Here is a 19,642-nt window from a genome sequence, read left to right as displayed (position 1 = left end):
TGGCATCTGAAGTGTAGCCCTTGAGTTAAAACTTTTAAGGGAGGGAAAGAAGAGATTTTTAAAGGGCAGAAAGAAAAGGAGGAATCTCTCTCTCTCTCTCTCTCTCTCTCTCTCACACACACACACACACACACACAAACACTATTTCATTGGGTATAATATGGGCAGATCTGCATCGGTACTGATACTTTGGAAGATGTTGCCTTTGGACACACCTGAGATCCAAATGGAAATCCACCCCCTTACAGTTATATTTTTACAAGTCCTATGGCTATTTTAAGGGTCCCATTTGGTATAAAATTGCTTCAAATAACCCCCAAGTAATGAACAGAAAGCAAAGCACCCAGCATTTCCACTACTCCATGACTCTCAGGTTGTGTCCATAACTTAAGAAGTAAAGAACTGATTTATTTTCTTAGATAATTTGAGAAGCATAAGTATATGCTTATTTCATTTATATGGTTTTTTGTGTGTGTGGGGGAGAAATGATATTTTCTGCTTTGTTCTGTTAAATTGTCTTAGGTCTCTGTTTTCTTTTGGGAGTGTAGACACAATCAGTCTCTAGGTATGATCACAGAGTTCCTTTGACTTCTAGTTATCTCACTGTCAGAACAATCAGAGCACAAACCCATTAAATTATGAGCTAGATCTTTATCTGGAAGCTAAATTGATACTCACCTCACATATCTGGAACCAGGGTCTCAGAAGTTAAGAAAATATTAATCAATACCCTAATCATTCAGTGATAGGTGCTTGTACATCTCCTCTTTATATCTTTCCTCAAAATATTTTGCATTTAAATAAATACAGAAAAATTGAGCTAAATGAGAGATTTTATTTATGAAACAATGTGAATATGAAAGAAAAATATGAAACAAGGTTGTTTTCACCTTCTTCCATCTTCTCCCTGTAAAGAATTAATTGTTATTTGAGGTTTTTATGCCTCAATTGGTCCCCACATCCCATATCTCAAAAGTTGCAATGGAAATCGATTCAGATACTTTGGCTGCAGCATCTTTGAAAGGAGGAAGTCTCTGGCAGGAAATAATAGTCTTGAAACTTTCCACACGAATTAGAATAAGCATTTTCCCAAGGGGTTGAGGCAGGGGAGAGGAGAGAGAGGGAAAGAGAGAGAGAGAGAGAGAGAGAGAGAGAGAGAGAGAGAGAGAGAGAGAGAGAGAGAGAGAGAGAGAGAGAGATGAAAGGCAGAGTCCTGTCCATGGTAGCAGTTTTAGCTTAATAATTAGACAGCAATGTTGAAACCATAACTCTTTCCATCCTCCAAGTCACCACTACCCACGACCTCATATGTTTATTTTTCATCCAGAAATGTGAGAAATAACTAACATTTTGGAGGAAACTCAAGTACAGTCTTATTTATTGAACTAGATTTGTTATTCTGCCAAAAAAAAAAAAAAGAACCAATTTAATTGGCCCAAATAACAGAGGCAAACAGCAAGAAATGTTCTATTAACATAGGAAAGAAAATAAAATGCCTATCAGAGACATTCAATGACATGAATTTGTACTATTTTTTTCAGTATTTTTTGCTTTTCATCAAAACTATTTCACATATAAATATGAGGAGGGATACATAAAATTAAATATAATTATTTAGAAGACATGGTTCATGGAAAAATATATAATAGGATTAACTTAACTTCTATATGTACATATGTGTCTGTTATAAACACACACAAATATATTACATATGTATGTATATTGTGCATGTGTATATATACATGTCTGTATATGTACAGACATGCATACATACATAAACACATACAATGTAGTTTTGCGCTTTTCCCTCTTGACCTAAAAAATATTTCTCAGCCAGAATATGGCATTTCAATCTTGTACTCTCATCTACATATGTTTTAAAGGGATGTTTAAAGGCAGTGACATGATGTTTCATTACTCTATTTCTTCTGTCATGGTAATCTTCACAAGTAAAAATAGGAAAAGGAGAAGATTTGAATGCAATAAAAGTATCTGTTTCATTACATGTGACATTTCATGATGATTTTTTAAAAAATATCTAAAATATGATCACATTACAGCAAATGGGATTTCCATTTTCTATTGCTCATTATTCAGTAATGCAGAACTGTTTTTTATAATATTGACAAAGTTGTCCATAAAATGAGAAGGTCTTTAAGAATGATTTGTGTTCTAGTATAATGTATTTTGTTTTCTAGACATTTTCCAAGACAGGACTAATGATGGCTTTCCAGCCTAATACACAGAAATGTTTAGTGAATTCATTAAGCACAAGTATGTCTGTTATGGATGTCATTTAAATGAACAAATTCTCTGCTGAGATGAGGCTCCCTGCCATCAACTATCATTTAGGAGATGCAGAGGAAATATCTTGAACCTACAGCACAGGAAATTGTTGTGTTTCCTAACTTCCTAACTTCATTCACGCTCTTTAAAGGGTGCAAATTGGTTGTGTATTCATTCAGAAAGTTTAGGAAATATGATGAGAACACTGAGCAACTTGATCTTTGTATTTGTCACAAAAAGAGACGATTGTTTTTATTTAGTATTTTTATTCTAATTCCCTTTTCTCTTCTTCCTAGAGGCTCTGCCAAGCTCTGAGTGATGGAGGGACAGTGTCTTTGCTGCTGACCATTTTTACTTTAAAAAAAAAAAACCACCCGATAAGCTTCAATTTTCAACTAATTTGAAGAGTGAGAATGCTGGTAGGGAACAAATGTCAACATCAGCTTCCTGGAAAATCGGACTGATTCAAATAGCAAACACTGAAATGGTGTTTCTCTGCTATGTGATTTCCTGTCCCCACCTCAGAAGAAAGTGATCAGTTTTACAAAACAATGGGAAAAATAGAAGCTCCTTATAAATTGTTCTGTTTGCCATGCCATTAATTTTTTTTTCATAATTGTGGAAGGAAAGAGGGCATCAGGTGCCATAATTTCAAAGTGTTTTCTTGTTTTACAAAGTGAAGACAATTAAAAATTTTTTTTTTAAAAGAAGGCATAGCTTTCTGGATTGTAGAATGTAGGTAAGGGGAAAAGAGAAGACCCAAGAAACCTTTCATAATGTTTGCTCTATTTGAATACCAGATGTATGGTGCAATGTTCACAGTGGTATCACCCATTTCCTTTCCACTTGGCTATTTTTACCTACTTTCCCTAAAGCCTTTATTCCCCTGCAGATGGTTACATTCTCATACTGGATTGGAATAAGGTCACAAGCTATGCATCAGTAGCAATTAGTTCCCTTTTTTAAATGGAAAATGTCATTAAGTTCTTGAATTATGCAAGACCAGAGGTCACAATACAGTGTCCCTTTTGGGGGGTCTTTATGGTGCAAATGGCAAAACAAGGAGATCCTATCTGCAGGAGTAGATCTAAGGTTTACAAAGTAGCTCTATTTAGTCTGACAGGAAAATTAAATTAAACCAGGCACTCATTCATTGTCACCCGTTAACAGGCTTGGGAAAATTGTGGGTCCCCAGGGAGCCTGTTCAAGAAATCGCAGACAACATAGTAAGTGAAGAAGTATATTTTATATTTCATTTTAATTTGCTGCTGCCTTTCTTTGCATTTAACAGTCAACACTTTTAAATTGCTAAAACATCAGCAGATAGACTCACACAGGCACACTCATTCCACACACCCACTCACACGATGTTCCAATCTTTTCTCTCATCATACAAAACATTGTCCTGGAATAAAAACTTACACCCCATCTTGCCCAAGGTGGAATATAAAAATCACAGGAAACCTTGTTCTGCTGCCACAGTTCTCCAACTTGTGAATAGGTTGCTCCTGACCAATGGATTCCTGGAAAAGAAACAAAAAATGGGGAAGGGAGAGTCAAAATGCAATTTTCTTTCTACTGGATTTCAACCCCCAGCAAGAGGCTAGGCTAGGATGGTTGAGTTTGCTTCTTTGACAAAAATAATAGGACAGGAACATGGATTAATGCTGAGGGAATTTGTCCTCAGCAGCCTCTTCTCACTTTCTCCACAAATTGGGGGGGGGGGAGTGAGGAGGAGTAGCAATAGAAAAAATTGAACAAACCTGCTGAAAGGGGGGGGGGATAGCTAAAATTTGGGCAGATCAGACAAATTCTCCATACCTGGCTTGGGCCAAGCATATATTTCACAGGAGTTCCTCTGGCAGACATAGAAATGGCACTTTCCATATTCTGAGGAAACTAGAGTCTTATGGCCACAGACATTTCTGAGATGAGTTTTATTGCCCCCTTAAGGCTGCTTCCCATCACTTCAATTGGAACCCATTCAACAGATGTTTATTATCAAGTGCCTACTATGTGCAAAGCATTGTAAAAGATAATGGAGATGCAAAGACAAAATCCCCCAATGACCGGCGTTTAAGGCGCTTACTTGGGAGCTCTACCCTAGTCTACCCTAGAGCAATTTATTTCCCTCAAGGGGGAATGCAATTTTGTTTTTCTTTGTGTTGTTGTTCTACAGGCTCTCCTCCCTCCTTCCCCTTTCCCATTCCGGGGGACCTAAGGGTAGGATGGTTCTGCCTGTAGTCCAATTGAGTAGGAGCAAATGTCGGTATGGGGGAAAACATTGCTTTGGTTGTATTTGGATTCGGGGGAGTGGGGTGGGCTGGAAGAAGGTAAGGGAGAAGAGAGAAGGACGTATGGACAAGGCTCTTCAAAATGAAAACTTGATGCATTCTGCTATCAGTAGTGGGAGTTTAGTGGTGGGTTTGAAATTTTGAGTTCCCCAACCACAGAGTATAACCCATCCCGCGGTTTCTCCTCCGCCTCCTCAACTACCACTTCCCGAATTATAAAAATTATGGTAACATAGAAAGAGAGAATATTTATTGGTGGTGCAGGACTATATTTGAGTCAGCTCTTTGCAGCTCTCTGAATCACCTGATCACTGTATATTGAGCACAAACGCACACTGAGAATTTAGCACTAAGGCAGAGGGGGAAGATTAGAAGACAGGTTTGAAAAGCCGGAGTAAGCACCCCGTGCTTCCCCACCCCCACCCCATCACCACCTCTTAAGCTGTTGCACCCAGAGATCTAAAGCGTTCGGGAGCGAGGCAGGCTGAGTGAAAGAACAATCACAGCCTGGGACTGGTTTCTCCTTATGTTCCAAGCAGGAATGTGCCGGGGCTCTGGGAACCCCAAGTTCCAGCTGTCTACGCGGAACTTTCTGTCCGTACCTTTTTCCTAGGATAAATGAATGACCAGAAGGACTTTGAGGGCTGGAGGAAGGGGGGGGGGCGGGAGGTCTAGTCATTTGTAGCTCAGACCATTCCATCCAGACAAAAACACTAAGACGCAAGGACCTCAGGGGTTTTAAAGGGTCTCTTGATTTTGGTGAATTAAGGAAGAGATGCGTAAAAAAGGATGACTGCCTTCGGGCTTCATCTGATCTTGAGAATTGCGGAAGAAGGATGCCAGAACGTTTTAATATGGAATTAAAAGAACGAGTTCTATTCCTTGGATCCACACAACACCCCCCTCCCCTGGCTTTTTTTTTTTAATTAAAAAAAAAAAAGTCCAGTTCTAAGCAAACACTTGTGGGCCGAACGCTACTGCAAATCAAAAGACAATTTACCAGTTTTAATTTGATTTTTTTTCAACTTTGGTAACATTCAATTTCATGGCTGAATACACATGTAAATACCGTTAGGTCGTTTTCTCCCTTCACCAGACTTCTCTGCCCCTACCTCCACCGCCCCCACAACACACACACACACCTCACCCCCCCTCCCCCGCCACCATCTTGCCACCGAATTATCGTGGGCTGTGCCTGACTGTGAGTATGAATGTGAACCCGATCCCGAGCCCAAGCACAGGGGAGTTGAGTTTAATGGGCACACTCGGGTGGTTAGTGTCAGCTGAAGACTTGAAAACTTAGCACATCCAAACTGGCCTCCAACTTTTCCCACCCTCCACTTACCGGCATCAACTCTGCATGCTACCCAACACTTAGTAATGAGATTTTGATCTTTAAAAAAAAAAAATCTATGTTAATCCATCAAGGGCGGAGGGAAAAATAATGCCGATTGTAGATAAAAACAATTCATGTAGAACCGCGCAAGGACCCAGGAATATTTTCCTCGTCATATTATTAACTTCAAAACAATAAAAATCCCACTCGAGTACTTCACTTTTCCCTAGGAGATTTTTCAAAGGTAACTCTATAACTAGAAATAAAATATCCAGCAAAAACTAAGAAATGTCGAGAAATAATGCAAAATAATCCAAAATCGGAAGTACTTTTTAATTGTCCCTTTCTGATCAGTATTCTTTCCCCATCTCCCCCCTACCCCCACCCCGGAATTTTTCAAAAATTCGAGTATGCCATTGATTTAGGGACAGCAGGATTCTTAATTAACAAAATAATAACAATGGAATTTTGCATAGATTTTAGATTGCTTTACATTCATTTTGGTATTTGAAGCACCCATGGTAATAACGAGAATGACGAAAATAAAAGCTAGCTAGTTGATATTAATAGCCCATATGTGATGTTCGTGACTTCATTAGTTTGCTACATTTTTCTCTGTATCCAACATATAAAGTGCAATCTTTACTTTGTTCTTATGAACGACTGAGACTCACCAAATCTCTAGACTGATTTGTACAAGAGAAATACAATATTTCCCACAGATGAAATTGTGCACACCTTTGCAAACTAGTATTTAAAAAGGAAGGGAAAATACGATCTCGGTGAGTTTTTATTGGTTTATTTGGTATCTGGGGGGGCGGGGTTGTAAGGGGCATCACATAATAAAATTGTATTTTACTCCCTTCATTTCTCTCCCTGAGGTTTAACAAATTCTCTCTAGCCTGTACCAAACTGACTGTTTTCCTTCCTACTTTCCCAAAACGGAAAATTCTGCAGTACCACGATGAAGGAAAAGTTTCATAGTCCCTTGGAACCTAAGTATTATAGAGATTTAACTAATTTGATTTTGATGTATTTTCTTATTTTCAAGAGTGACAGACATCTGACATCAAATAGAAAAGGAAGATTCCTGGAATTAGCGTGGGAGGATGGAGGAGGAAGAGACAACGGTAATAAGAAATTGATTTTAAAATTGAAATGACGTTTCAAAATATTTTCTAGCTAATGCAATCCTAGGGACAAATAATAAATAAAATTCATTTGAAAAAAGACTTTAAAAGAAAAGGCTGCTTAAAGTAATTTTTAAAAACAAAAACTTTGCCCCTCTGTCAAAATCTATTCTTTCCCTTCCTACCATTTAAAATCAACTATTGCATATACTTGTTAAGTATCAAATATTAGGGATTTATATGGTCTATTTTCCAACTAGCATAAATAATTATTAGTTTTAAATTATTACAGAAAAGGCAGGTTACCCATAATTTCACATTTTGTTTCGTATAAATAAAAAGCAATGAATTAAGTATAATATCTGCAAGGCATACATGTATATATTTTGCACGTCTTACATATTTGGTGAAATGTGTGTACACAGATGCACATTGATATACAATACTCCTTTGTAAGATGTCAGGAACTTTATTAAAAGAAAAATATTTCAATAGATATCTCCTCAATTTAATATACCCCTCAGTCTATCTAGAATATTACAATTCTAGTGTATCCATTATGATTTAATTTGATGAGATTCCACCCCACAATAGCCAATCATTTATACTGAACCAAAGAATAGTATTTACTCTGGCTTAAAAATAAAACTATTTGTGTTTTTTAATGTGGAAAATGCAAGACAAAATTCTATAAGCATCACTTGAGTTTGGGGTCATCCCTTTGCTAGAGCTGGTGAGAGCACCTGTGGTTGTTATAAGAGTGGGAAGACTTAGAGGGGAAAGAAAAAGGGAGGTTGCAAAAAAAAAGAAAGCAGAATGGTCCATGTCCATATGTAACTAGTTAAAAATGTATTAGCTCCTCTATGAAAATGCACTGGAATTGTGAAAGTCCTAGAGAGGTAGAGAAGAAAGCCCCGCTTCTAGGAGAGATCTATGTAATACTGATTGTTATGGCAATCTCTTTAAGGAAAAAAAAAAGATTTAAAGAAGGTAGTAACTCCTGGCCACATAGTCAGTCAAAGGGATTGGGAATTTGACAGTAAAGTGTTCATTCACTGGCCCAATCTCTGACACAGATACTCAAACTTCTTAATGATAAATCCTATTCAGGGAAGGTGTCAGAGAGAAATCTCAGTTTCCCTTAGTATACGAAGGTTGGGGTGGGGGAGGGTAGAGGAGGAAAAGGGAGGGAAGGAGAGAGGCAGGGAGAAAGAGAAGGGGAGGAGGGAAAAAGGAGGGAGGGGAGAGAGAGAGAGAGAGAGAGAGAGAGAGAGAGAGAGAGAGAGAGAGAGAGAGAGAGAGAGAGAGAGAGAGAGAGAGAGAGAGAGAGAGAATGACTTAATAGGGTATGCGTACAAGGGACCACAAATAAGGGCAGTTACTTTTAGTTGTTTACCAAGGAAGGGTAGACTCTAAACAGCACTTTAAACAATCAATGAAGGGATCGCCTTGGGTTACAGAGCTGAGCTCCCTAAATTAGTCTGGCATTCTGATAACTGCAGGTTAGGCACCTGAGATAAACTCCTCCAAATGGCTTGATGCTCAGAGAAGATAGGGAAGTGCCTTGTACTGGAGCTGTTGAAGGGAGACTTAATTGCCTTTACGCTGTATATATGTCTAAGGAAATAAAAGAAATAGAGGGAGACTGGGTTGTACAGCAGGAAGGATTGGGATGTTCATTAAAGCTGAGCTTGGAAGAAGTTATACATGGACAGTACTGGCATAAACTCCCATTTAAAACAAAACATAAAGGGAATTACAGATGTATTTAATAACTCTCAGCCTCTCCTGCCCTGACCCCCCCCCTCAAAAGAGTATTTCTAAAGATTTACCTCCAGCAAAGGGTTACACTAACTGTATCAAATTATCAATGACTTTGTTAAACTAAAAAAAAAAAATTGCTACTAAGTACTTAGTCCCTGAAATAGGCACTAGTCTTAGAAGGCGAAATAATGGGACTGACTAGTTGTTGCAGAAATAATGTCTACATTTGATATTATTAATGATGATGATAGAAATAGTAGTAATGGGGGACTGGGGAGTTCTTTTAAGGATTCTGAAAAAAAAATACACCAGAAAAATAAGAGAAAATAAGTAACACCTCAGAATAACCTGTACCTGAGGGAATCCAGCTGGGATGTTGTTTAAGTGAGAGCCCTTACCTTGTCCTTCATTTATCTTCATGGGACTTAGAATCTTCAATATGCTACACTGATCTATTATTTTGTACTATTATTCCCAGTATCCCAGTACGCTGCTGGCTATTTTCTAGCTTGGTCTGTACCCAGATGTTATTGTCTATATACTACATATATAGATACATACATTCCAACAGACAGATGTATATGTGTATGTATGTACAGACAAATACATGCATATAGATTGTTAGAAAGATAGTATATACCTTGGGATAGACAAAGAGAAAGGGATGGGGGGGGGAGGGGAGTGCTACTCTAGAAATTGCATTTCAGCAACTCCAACAAAAGGTATGACTTTGGTTTGTCCAGCCCTTCAGGTGCAGCTCAGGGGGAGTTCAGAGGCAAGGTCCTTTCATGTCACTTATTAAAGTGAACTTCACTAGATGTAAGGAACATATTGACCCAGAACCTCCCTCCCAACCAAATAATCAAATTAATATGGTACATACATAACTCAACCAAATGAAGTTAAAATGTGATTGCTCCTCTAAAAGGAAAGGTAGACACCATTCTCTCTTCTTCTCCATCTTTTTGTGGTCCAGCACTTTTTTTGCACAAATCACTCTGAGGCTATTTTATTAGTATGGATTTGTATTTTTCTCTTCCCCTTCCCAATACCATCAAATGTCTTCCGAGAAGCAGGGACAGAGCTTTATGAAGGCCAGGGAGCTCTTTCTTAGGCAGCCCCAGAAATAAGGCTAAGTTCACCAGGAAATAAAGATGAGGTTCTTAATACAGAAATACGTTAATCACGAGAACAAACAAGGAGTCATTCTAGAAAGGAGTCCAAAAATGTGAAGAGAAATAACCCTGCCTATCACATCATCTGAGTCTTCTCAGAAGCCAGGAGTCATGGTCTCTTGAATCCCATAGAACGGGATTCTATCACTAGTCCTCACAATGACACCTTGTCTCCCTTCAGATTTCCAACAATGCTTTTTGACTTTCTCCAGATAAAAGTACAGGGCTTAGATGAGCTTGTCAGATCTACTTCATTTGCTTGGAAGAAATTGGGGTTTTCTCCTTTGGAACCTGATGCCTTTTTTTTTTTTTAATGGGGCAGTGAGGGTTAAGTGACTTGCCCAGGGTAGCACAGCTCATATGTGTCAAGTGTTTGAGGCTGGATTTGAACTCAGGTCCTCCTGAATACAGGGCCAGTGCTTTTATCCAACTGATGCTAAAAAAAAAAAAAGAAAAAGAAAATCAGTTCTTCAGAGAATTACCATTTCTGGAGGAGCTCTTGACTTGGATGGAAATAGGTAGCAATGTATAATGGAAAGGGCAATAGATTTGCTGTTTCTAATCCCATATTTTCTATTTACTGCTTGTGTGAGTATGAAGTAAGACATTCCACCTCTATTCATCAGTTTCCTTTTGGGGGGTGGGGAGTGGGATACACTAAACAAAATGGAAAGGGAAGGCATTGAGGAAAAACAGGTGAGGAAAAGAAACTTTAGTGGTTTCTTTTCTTTTTTTTTAAGGATACAATAAAACTCTTTCATTTAATACCCTTCACAATCTAACCTTAACCTATTTTTCAAACTTATCTCATAGTACTATCCCTCACGATGCTACATTCTGACCAAATGTAGATTACTGTTTCCTATACCCATCAATCTATCTACCTAGTCTATGTCATTGAATAGGCTGACCCCCACCATACCTGGGACCTAGGATGCTCATTGTATACCCCTCCACTTCATGGCATACCTAGTTTCCTTCAATACAGTTCAGGTGTTTTCTCTCACCAGGGATCTTTCCAGATTTCCCAGTTGTTACTCACCCACTCCCATTACTTCCCCCCCCCTTTTTTTTTTTTTGGTACATACTTAATCTACATACAAATTGCCTTCCCCTATTAGGACGAAAGCTATTTGAGGGCAGAAATTCTTCCATTTTGTCTTTCTGTCTCTCATCCCTAGCACAATTTGTGGCACATATTGGGTGCTCCATAAATGCTTGGTTTATTGAATTTTATCTGAACATGAAGGAAGGAGGAGATAGGATTGAAAGTAAGGGAAGAGAGGCAGCTAGGTGGTGCAGTGGATAGAGCACCAGCCCTGGAGTCAGGAGTACCTGAGTTCAAATCTGGCCTCAGACACTTAACACTTACTAGCTGTGTGACCCTGGGCAAGTCACTTAACCCCAATTGCCTCACTAAAAAAAAAAAAAAAAGTAATGGGAAGCCCACCACCTCTTTTCTGAGTATCTAACCCACTTTTGGGGAGAACTTTCTGAGCCTAAGCATTCGACTGTCTCCTTTTCTTGGGGGTGAGGAGGTCAAAGAAACAACATGTTAGAGTGGAAAGTGCTCTTTTGGAATGGGAAGAACTAGCTCTTTTATTAATACTTATGTAACCTTAGGCAAATCATTTAGAGACCAGAAGAGCATAGAGCTTTAGGGCACTTTAGAGATGATGTAGTCCAATCTCCTTCAGAGATAAGATGACCAAGGTCCCTTCCAACTCTAACATCCCTTTATCCCAAGATGAATGAGGTGTGAATATCAAGTGAATGTTAAAGGTAATAAAGTATAAGAACCCTTTGAAAGAAAAATATAATCCATAGAAATGTATAACAAGCCATTAATGGGGAGGTGCTGAGTTACACGCATGAAACAAAAGATATTATTCTTGGGGTTACATTTTTCTGTTTCTAAAATGAGGTTTTAGAGTGCAAAATGAATAGCAGTGTTTTTGGTTGAAGCTTAGCATCCTGCCTCTTATATCTGGCCTTATAGCATCTGTTCCATATTTTTACCCCTCCCCATCGCATTTTTCTTTTTGGGCGGGGCAATTGGGATTAAGTGATTTGCCCAGGGTCACACAGCTAGTAAGTGTTAAGTGTCTGAGGCTGGATTTGAACTCAGGTCCTCCTGAATCCAGGGCCCATGTTCTTTCCACTGCACCACCAAGGGCACCAGTGCTCTATCCACTGTGCCACCTAGCTGCTCCCCGCCCCCATCACAATTTAATAAAATATTTCTCAATTCCCTAATTCCCAACCCTTCCATTTATTTTTGACTCTCCTACCTTCTTTAGACTCACATTCACTTATACTGAAGGCATCACAACTAAATGTTTGCAGCTCATGTGCTTTCAACATAAACATTTATTTTCTCTCACATAATGTTTTGTATTAAGGAAGGACAGAGTAAAAATTTAAGCAATGAGAAGGAAAAAAAAGAGAATATTTTATTAAAGTCTTTTATGGTTCTACCAAATCTCATCCTAATATTCTTGATTAATGGGACTTTCTAAAAAAATGCTCTTTTTTGTAGTTATTCCCACAGAATAGTCCTGCCTAACCCTCCCCCCCCACACCCCAAAAGTGCTGTTTTCTAATGATTTTAACCAAGTAGAAACACCAAAGTAGTTGAATTAAGGTGTGGGGGGAGTATAACATAAAAGGGAGTATAACATATCTCCTATAATAAAATAACCAAATACAATTTCCCCTTTCATGTGTTTTTTTACAGGTTGCTCTGTACTCCAAGACTTATGGAGCTTCTATGAAATTAAATTTTCATTTCTAGTATCAGATTCAAGAATTTCCTTGACCAGAAGAGGAGACAGGAGTTAGTCGCTGGTATTTTGTGGGAAGATTTCTTATTTTGCTGTAGCCCAAAAGGCAAAAAAGAGTCAAAATCCAGGAGTTCCTCAACTTCTAGTGTTTAGCTGATTGTTTATGGAGGTGTTTGTGTGTGTGTGTGTGTGTGTGTGTGTGTTGATCAGAGTAATTTCTTCTCTTTCTTTTGTATTGTCTTTCTATACTTGGAGGTTCAAAGGGAATATATGTCAAAAGCAGAAAAAGAGAAGGGAAAAGTGAAGTTGGGCACCTCCTTTCTAAGAAACATGGAAGAAGAGAAGTCATCCCTGAAACTGTCAAATCAATAACAGGGCCACAGACCCATAAATTATTTCAGGGCATTGACAGAATAATTACTTATATGAAGGCTAATCACAGTGTTCCGAAAAGGAGAAAAAGGTGACTTTAACTTGGGAATCCCTAAGACATTCTTCTTTTGTTCCCACCTGTATTTTAGAAATGACTTCTGGTTCCTGGGTAGCAGCTTCTCTCACTGAATGAAATTTAGGATTAGGAATATTAGAAAGGGTGAAAAGAGATGGGGTGGGGGGAGAGGAGGACTAAATCAGGAGAGTGTGAACGGCCTGGATTCTTGCAATAGGGACTAAGACAGAATTACAGCTTGTAAAATAGGACTCCATCAGTCTCCCTGGAGACAGCTCGGATCTACTTGGGTGTTCCAGGCCTTGTTAGCAGCAGTAATAATTAGTCTCCCCTCCCTTCCCAAGTTGTTGTTGGTTTTGTATGTGGGGGGTGTGTTTGGTGTGCATTTGTGTGCTAGGTCATCAACACATGCATTCTCTCCCTCCATATGATTGTTTTAAGGAAGAAAGGGGAAAAGGATAAAACAGTAGGCAGGAAGATGGTGAAGGGAAGGGGGAGGCAATTGCTTAACACAAAGTACTAGATAAACACTGAGTATAATGATGATGCCAATTTTGTTCAAGTCAGGAGAGGCAAGGTTAGGTCTACTGAAGACAGGAGATGAGATGTCATCTTAGAATGATAGAAGCTTTAGGTCACATAAAGATCATTTAGTTCACCAGCACCCCACCCCACCCCCTTATCTTATAGACGAGTAAACTAAGGCCCAGAGAGACATGCCTTGCCTTTTCCTTCAGTGCTAGGTGGTGACAATCAGAACTATAAAAGGGACCCCCTGACCTCTTTTCTACTCCACCACAGGTTGGAGGGTCACATCTTATTTCTTTGGTGTTGATTTTATTTTGTTGTCTTTCTAGATGATGACAGTAAGTTGTTAATTGAGGCATCTCAGACATAGACATGTTTCAAAGATTACTTCCAAGTGTATAGGAAACCAAATGGGTCCTTTAGCAAACCGAGCTGGTGATGCCTAAGCTGCCACAAAAGCTAACGTCTATCCTCACAACAGCTCTCACAATATCCTCTTTCCTGCCACCTTTTTTTCCTTCAACAATTGCTCTTTTTTCTGTTATTTCCTTTTGTTTTTCCATCTTCTTTGAATTCCCCACCTCTCTGAATTAAAAAAAAAATATTCTCGTTCTTCTCCTAGAAGAAAATCAGCTTGCTAAGATTCTGAGTGGGTGGCAGGGGAGGACTAAATCAAAATCTTGTTTTGAAGCCCCTATCCGAACCCATGGAGGGAGGTGGCTCTGCAGTCAAACAGGGTTAAACATATCTGGCATTGTTTCACCCAAAAGGAGGCAGAAAGGATAGGGGAGGTCCAGATTGTATTTACTAGATCATGCAAATTTGAGAAGGGAGGAAGAGGGGTTTGGCAAGAAATGTAATTAAGTCGAGTTACAAACTTTAAAAGCAAGGGGGGAAAAAGCCCCAAACAAAACAAAACAAAAAACAAAAACCTGGTTGCTGCTAGTCCAGTGCTGGCCTGGGTTGCCATGGTGCTGGGGACGCGACCGTGGGTGATGTACTCCAACCCACACCAAAGGCATGTGGGGCTCCGAGGTGACATTTGAAACCTTTTTCTTCTGCTGTTGCGGAGGCGGTACCAGCAGCCTGTGAACTCACTGTCTAATTCAGGCGGAGGGGGTGGGGGGTGCAGAAGCAGAGGGAGACGGATGGAGTTGGGGGTAGAGTTGAGTGGGGCAGTTGTGTGTGTGTTGGTGGGGGTGGGTGGGTGGGGGAGGTGGCAAAAGAGACCCGGGCTGTCTCATCTTGAGGTTGTTGTTGTTGTTGTTGTTTTAAACCCGGGTAATCCTTGCAGGTTTGCAATTGTTTTCTATCCGGGTGAGGACAAGAGGGAAATGGGGGGTGGTGGTGGTGCTGGGGTCACTGATACACTAGGAGAGAGAGAAGTTTCCTCTTCCTTTTTCCCCTAGCCAAGTGAAGAATATAATCACTAATCCCACTGACCCTTCAAGCCCTGGTCCACACGTTTGAACTCCAGTTCACCGCACCTCAATCATCCCGATACCCAGAGAAGATGCTACTTTCTTTACATAATCTAGAAAAGAGACCACAGCTCATATCCATCCATCCTCTATCCTAAGGCCAAATGTCCAGGCGCCTCCAAAGTCTCCATAGTGTAGATAGAAACCTTTGGAGAAGGTGGTCCATAAAGGAAACCGTTTCAACTCCTTTTCCATTCCGTGATCCTGCGATGCTGTGAGCCAGAAAGGTTGACTTTCTTCATCTACTTCCCCACCCCCACCCTACCCCCATGCCTCCCATTCTTTATAAACTAAAAGAGTACCTAAATGATAAAGATCAGGAGTTTAAATTGGTCATTTGGCAGATTACATCTCTCCAACACGCTGAGCTTTCTTTCAAAAGTCCCACGGAATTAAGCGTCCCCCAACCCCCACCCCAGCCACTCTGAACCTAGATATCAAAAGGCCATCCCCATTGAATTTAGACTTGGAGTGGGCTTGCCGGAGGTTATTTCCCCCAACCCCCATCAAAAGCCTTGAAGGGAAGGACGAGGATAGACACTCATTTAATGACAAGTAATTGACAAATCCCGGCCCCGCATTACTAAGGGAATAGGAAGGTATTAATTATTTAAAAACGATTAGCCTTTCTGTGTGTCCTGCACAGATTCCATCTTGTTCGGGAAATATATATAACCTGTCACGGGAGCAGAGATGGGGATCTGAATGGCCAGGCCAGCAACCAGCCACCCCGCAGCCTGCCCTTTCTCCCAGCCCAGCTTCTGCAGAGCACGTTCATGGCCATTTCTGAGAGCTCAAGAAAAATACAACAGGCTCCACTGGCCCGGACTCACGAGCACAGATGGATACCTGTGGAGGCCGTTGTGCACATGAGGCTATAACTTTCTCCTGCCTACACATCTACCCCACCCTCAGACATAACAAGGGAGTGGAGGAACAAGAATACAATGGTGGAACTGTAACAGTGCTGTATCCGGTGTCAGAAGGCTTGCTTTCAAATCAGCGTCTTTGCTCACTTACTAACAGTGTGACCTTGGGCAAGTCACATAACCTCTTTTGGCCTTAGTTTTGTTATCTGTAAACTGAAGGGAACTGAACTGTACGGCTTCTAATAATTCCTTCCAGCAATAAATTTGATATTCTAAGGTCCTGTTCTCCCAGCTTCCATTCACTGGATGGAGGCATCCAAACTAAACCAAAGACTACCTCAATGACAAAATAAAGTATCGTGATACTTCAGAGGTGTATGAAGGATAGTCCCTCTCGTTGCTGATACTACTATTTCCTGACCATTGGGTGGATAACAGGAAAAGCCATTTTCCCCTTACTCCACACACCCCAACTTCAGACCCAGCTCTCCACCCACACTTCTCCAATTCTTTATGGGCTGAGGCCCTGGGAGTTGGTAGTATCTGAGAGAAGTGGAGGGGGTGGGGGAGCAGCTGATAATAGGACCGATGATAGAGAAAAAAGATAACTCACTTTACTTGATCTAATACAACAAACAAATCCAGAGTCAGACATCCCAGTTGATGGTTCTACCTATCACCCTGTCCAGCTACCCTTATCACTTGGGAGGTATCCAAGACTATGCAAAACTCTCCTGCTATGTGCATTCGTGGGTGTCATTTGTGACCACAAAACAGGCACCTGCCTCCACCCAGATCCCAAATCCTTCTGTATTAACTAAGTCACTCCTTCTGGTTGTTGAGGGTGGGGAAAGGGAAGAGAGAAGGGAGTCACCTTTGATGTTCCTTTAGTTGGAAGAGGATTCGGGGAAAAGAAGGTCCTGGTGTGGCCTGAAACCTTCCCGGGGGGCTTCAGAAAATGGCCGAACTTTAATCTCTAGGGCCTCACTAACCTGGAGAAGGAAGGAATGGCAGTTTCCACACCGAGCCTATTTGCGTTAACAGAAAATCCTGCAATCTCTTATAATATAATATAATACAACATAATACGATACGATACGATACGATACGATATAATATAATATAAAACAAAACAAAACACAACCCTGAACTTTAGAGGACGAAGATGATCCAGTCTAACCTGTTTATAATACAGATGAGGGAACCGAGGCCCAGAGGGGTGAAGGTGTAGTTTGGGATAGCGTCAGGGGGAAAACCTGGTCCTCCAAATTCCCAATATAGGGTTTTCCCAACTATACCACATTTATTATTGGCCCCCAAACCTCCTGAGTTTGGGTTTCCCAAATTAGGTACTTCTCCCTCCCGAGAGGCCAATAAGAACTGACCCAGGACTGCCGCGACAAAGTTACCAGCATAGATTTGGGTTCGGGGAGCGGAGGGGAGAGGGACCTCGCTTTGTGCAGAAAGATGGGGCGCCTTTGTCCCACAGCTGGTCCCTGAGTTCAAGCCTACCTCCCCACAAACAACCATAACCTGCTTAGTTTATAACTTGCCAAGACTTCGGAAACTCATTCAGTTCCCTTCTCCGTGCCCCTCCCAATCTAACTGCAGTGCCTTTCTCGGGAAGTCTTTCTGGGACCCCGACCTCAGGCCTGTTCTGCAGGGACTTCTTGCCCTTTTGGAGTCTCCCCAAGCCAGTCGAAGACCGACTTACTTTAGCTCTGGCCCTTCCCGGCTCTTAATGGTGCACCCTCCCAGTTAGGGTTGTTTTTAGGTATTTTCTCATCCCGCAACCGCCCTTCCCCCCCCCCCCACTTTCCAAGAAATTCGGACCTTTCTTTCCCCCCTTGCATTACGCCGCACCTTCTCCTTCCCCAAATTGAAGGGGCTTCTCTTCCTTGGACTCCCTACACCCACCCTCCTCACAAGTCCCAGCTCCCGAAGGCCCTCAACTCTCCCTAGAACCGAGGCCCTCCGCGTGTGCGTAAGGGGAGAAGGTGTGGGGGCCACGCAGCTCCGCTTAGGGGCGCTGCCAGTCGGATCTCTCTGCCGGCCCTGCAGGTGGGCGCGATCCCTACCTGGTGCGGGGCCCTCCGCAGCCAACTGCCCGGCGAGGACTGTCTTGCGTTGGGAGACGCCCTGACTGCTCCAAGCCGCAGCATCGCCGCATTTATTGGAGCCCGAACTGTGCGACTGTTGACTTTAGCACACAAAGCAAAGATTTCACTGCCCGCTAGTTTAAAAATGAATATTTTACCAAGATATCGATCAGCGTTATAAAATTCAGTTAAGTACAATGGGATCCGAAAAAAATAAAAAGGGGGGGGAGGCAATATAATATCTGTGCAAATTTGCTGACGTGTGACGTGGCTGCAAAGTTTACCCTCCTGGAATTCGGATCTAGATTTTTTTTTTCGTTGTTTACTGACTTTGTTTATTCACAGATCACGGTTGCTTAAACCAGCAGTGGCAGAAAGCACTTCGAGAGGGGAAAACCCAATCCCAAACAATACATAGAGTAATTTTTTGAGGGGAGGGGCGCTGAAATTATGTTCCTGAAGTCTTTGGATCTGTGAGATTTTTAGATTGCGTCCTGGCCAGAAGAGACGGAAGGGAAGATGGCTATGTGGGTGTGTAGGGAGGTGCTGGTGGTGGGGGTGGATGTGAATAAGGAGACAACAGGGACAGAAAGAGCTCAGCTTCTATGGCAGCCATCCCCAATGACATCCTTTTTATGTATTAGGGTCGAACTATATCTTATCTGCTGGGATCAGTGGAGGGGAGAACACTAAGTAGTTTAAAACGGCCAGCCAACAATGGGCCTGTGATATGGAACATAGCAGGTTAGAGCATCGCATTCAGGCCCCATTGTTTCCAAATCAGCCCCATTCCCTGCCTCTCTGCTGCTTCGCCACGGGAGCCTTTTATGTGATAATGAAACACATTTTATGCTTTGGCTCACAACGTGTGTGTCCTTGCCATATAGAGACAGGACAGATTTCTGGCTAGAGCCTCCTTTTTACATTTTTTTCCCTTCCTTGTTCGGTAGGACAATGTAGCATGTTAAGAAGGGATTTAAAGGTGGTTTGGGGGACAACGGAGCTAGGACTCCCCTTAAACGCGTGGGAACATAAGAAGTGGTTTAGGCACAGAGCCGAAGCCTTTTTTTCCCCCTGGCTGCAGAGGTAGACACTTAATTGGACTTAGGAACTTGGACTCACGGCCTTTCGGAAACTGACCTAAGGCCTACCTTTGACTAGTCTATGAAAGTAAAGTTACTAAGTCTTTGGCTTCTTTCCAATTAAAACTGGCTCAGGGGATCAAATCCTAATAACCGAGGACATGTAGTGCTTTATTGTCATCTCATTTGAGTCTCACAACAAATCAGGGAAGTGAGAACTATTTTTATCCCCATATTCCAGATGAGAGAAGTGAGCCTCGGCTCCCCCCCAAAAGTTGTGACTTGTCCAGGGTGACACAACTAGCAAGTGACAAGAGTGTATTTGAATTTGTCTTCTTGATTCCAAGTCTAGAGCTCCATTACTTCA

The 19,642-nt window shown here is 41.3% G+C and overlaps 1 long non-coding RNA gene across 1 annotated transcript; it reads right to left on the bottom strand.

Annotated features, from left to right (window-relative positions):
- Window positions 1-3,541: 3,541 nt before the first annotated feature.
- Window positions 3,542-18,418, bottom strand: LOC122744315. The gene is made up of 4 exons (XR_006355065.1): window positions 18,173-18,418; window positions 16,969-17,086; window positions 9,694-10,421; window positions 3,542-3,809 (listed from the first exon to the last, which is right to left on the bottom strand). It is a non-coding gene; the product is annotated as an uncharacterized LOC122744315 (long non-coding RNA).
- Window positions 18,419-19,642: the final 1,224 nt, after the last annotated feature.

Source organism: Dromiciops gliroides, chromosome 2 (assembly GCF_019393635.1).
Source record: "Dromiciops gliroides isolate mDroGli1 chromosome 2, mDroGli1.pri, whole genome shotgun sequence".
Classification (NCBI taxonomy): Eukaryota; Metazoa; Chordata; class Mammalia; order Microbiotheria; family Microbiotheriidae; genus Dromiciops; species Dromiciops gliroides.
The sequence above is the reverse complement of the archived record's forward strand: the minus strand, read 5'-3'. Positions and strand labels throughout refer to the sequence as shown.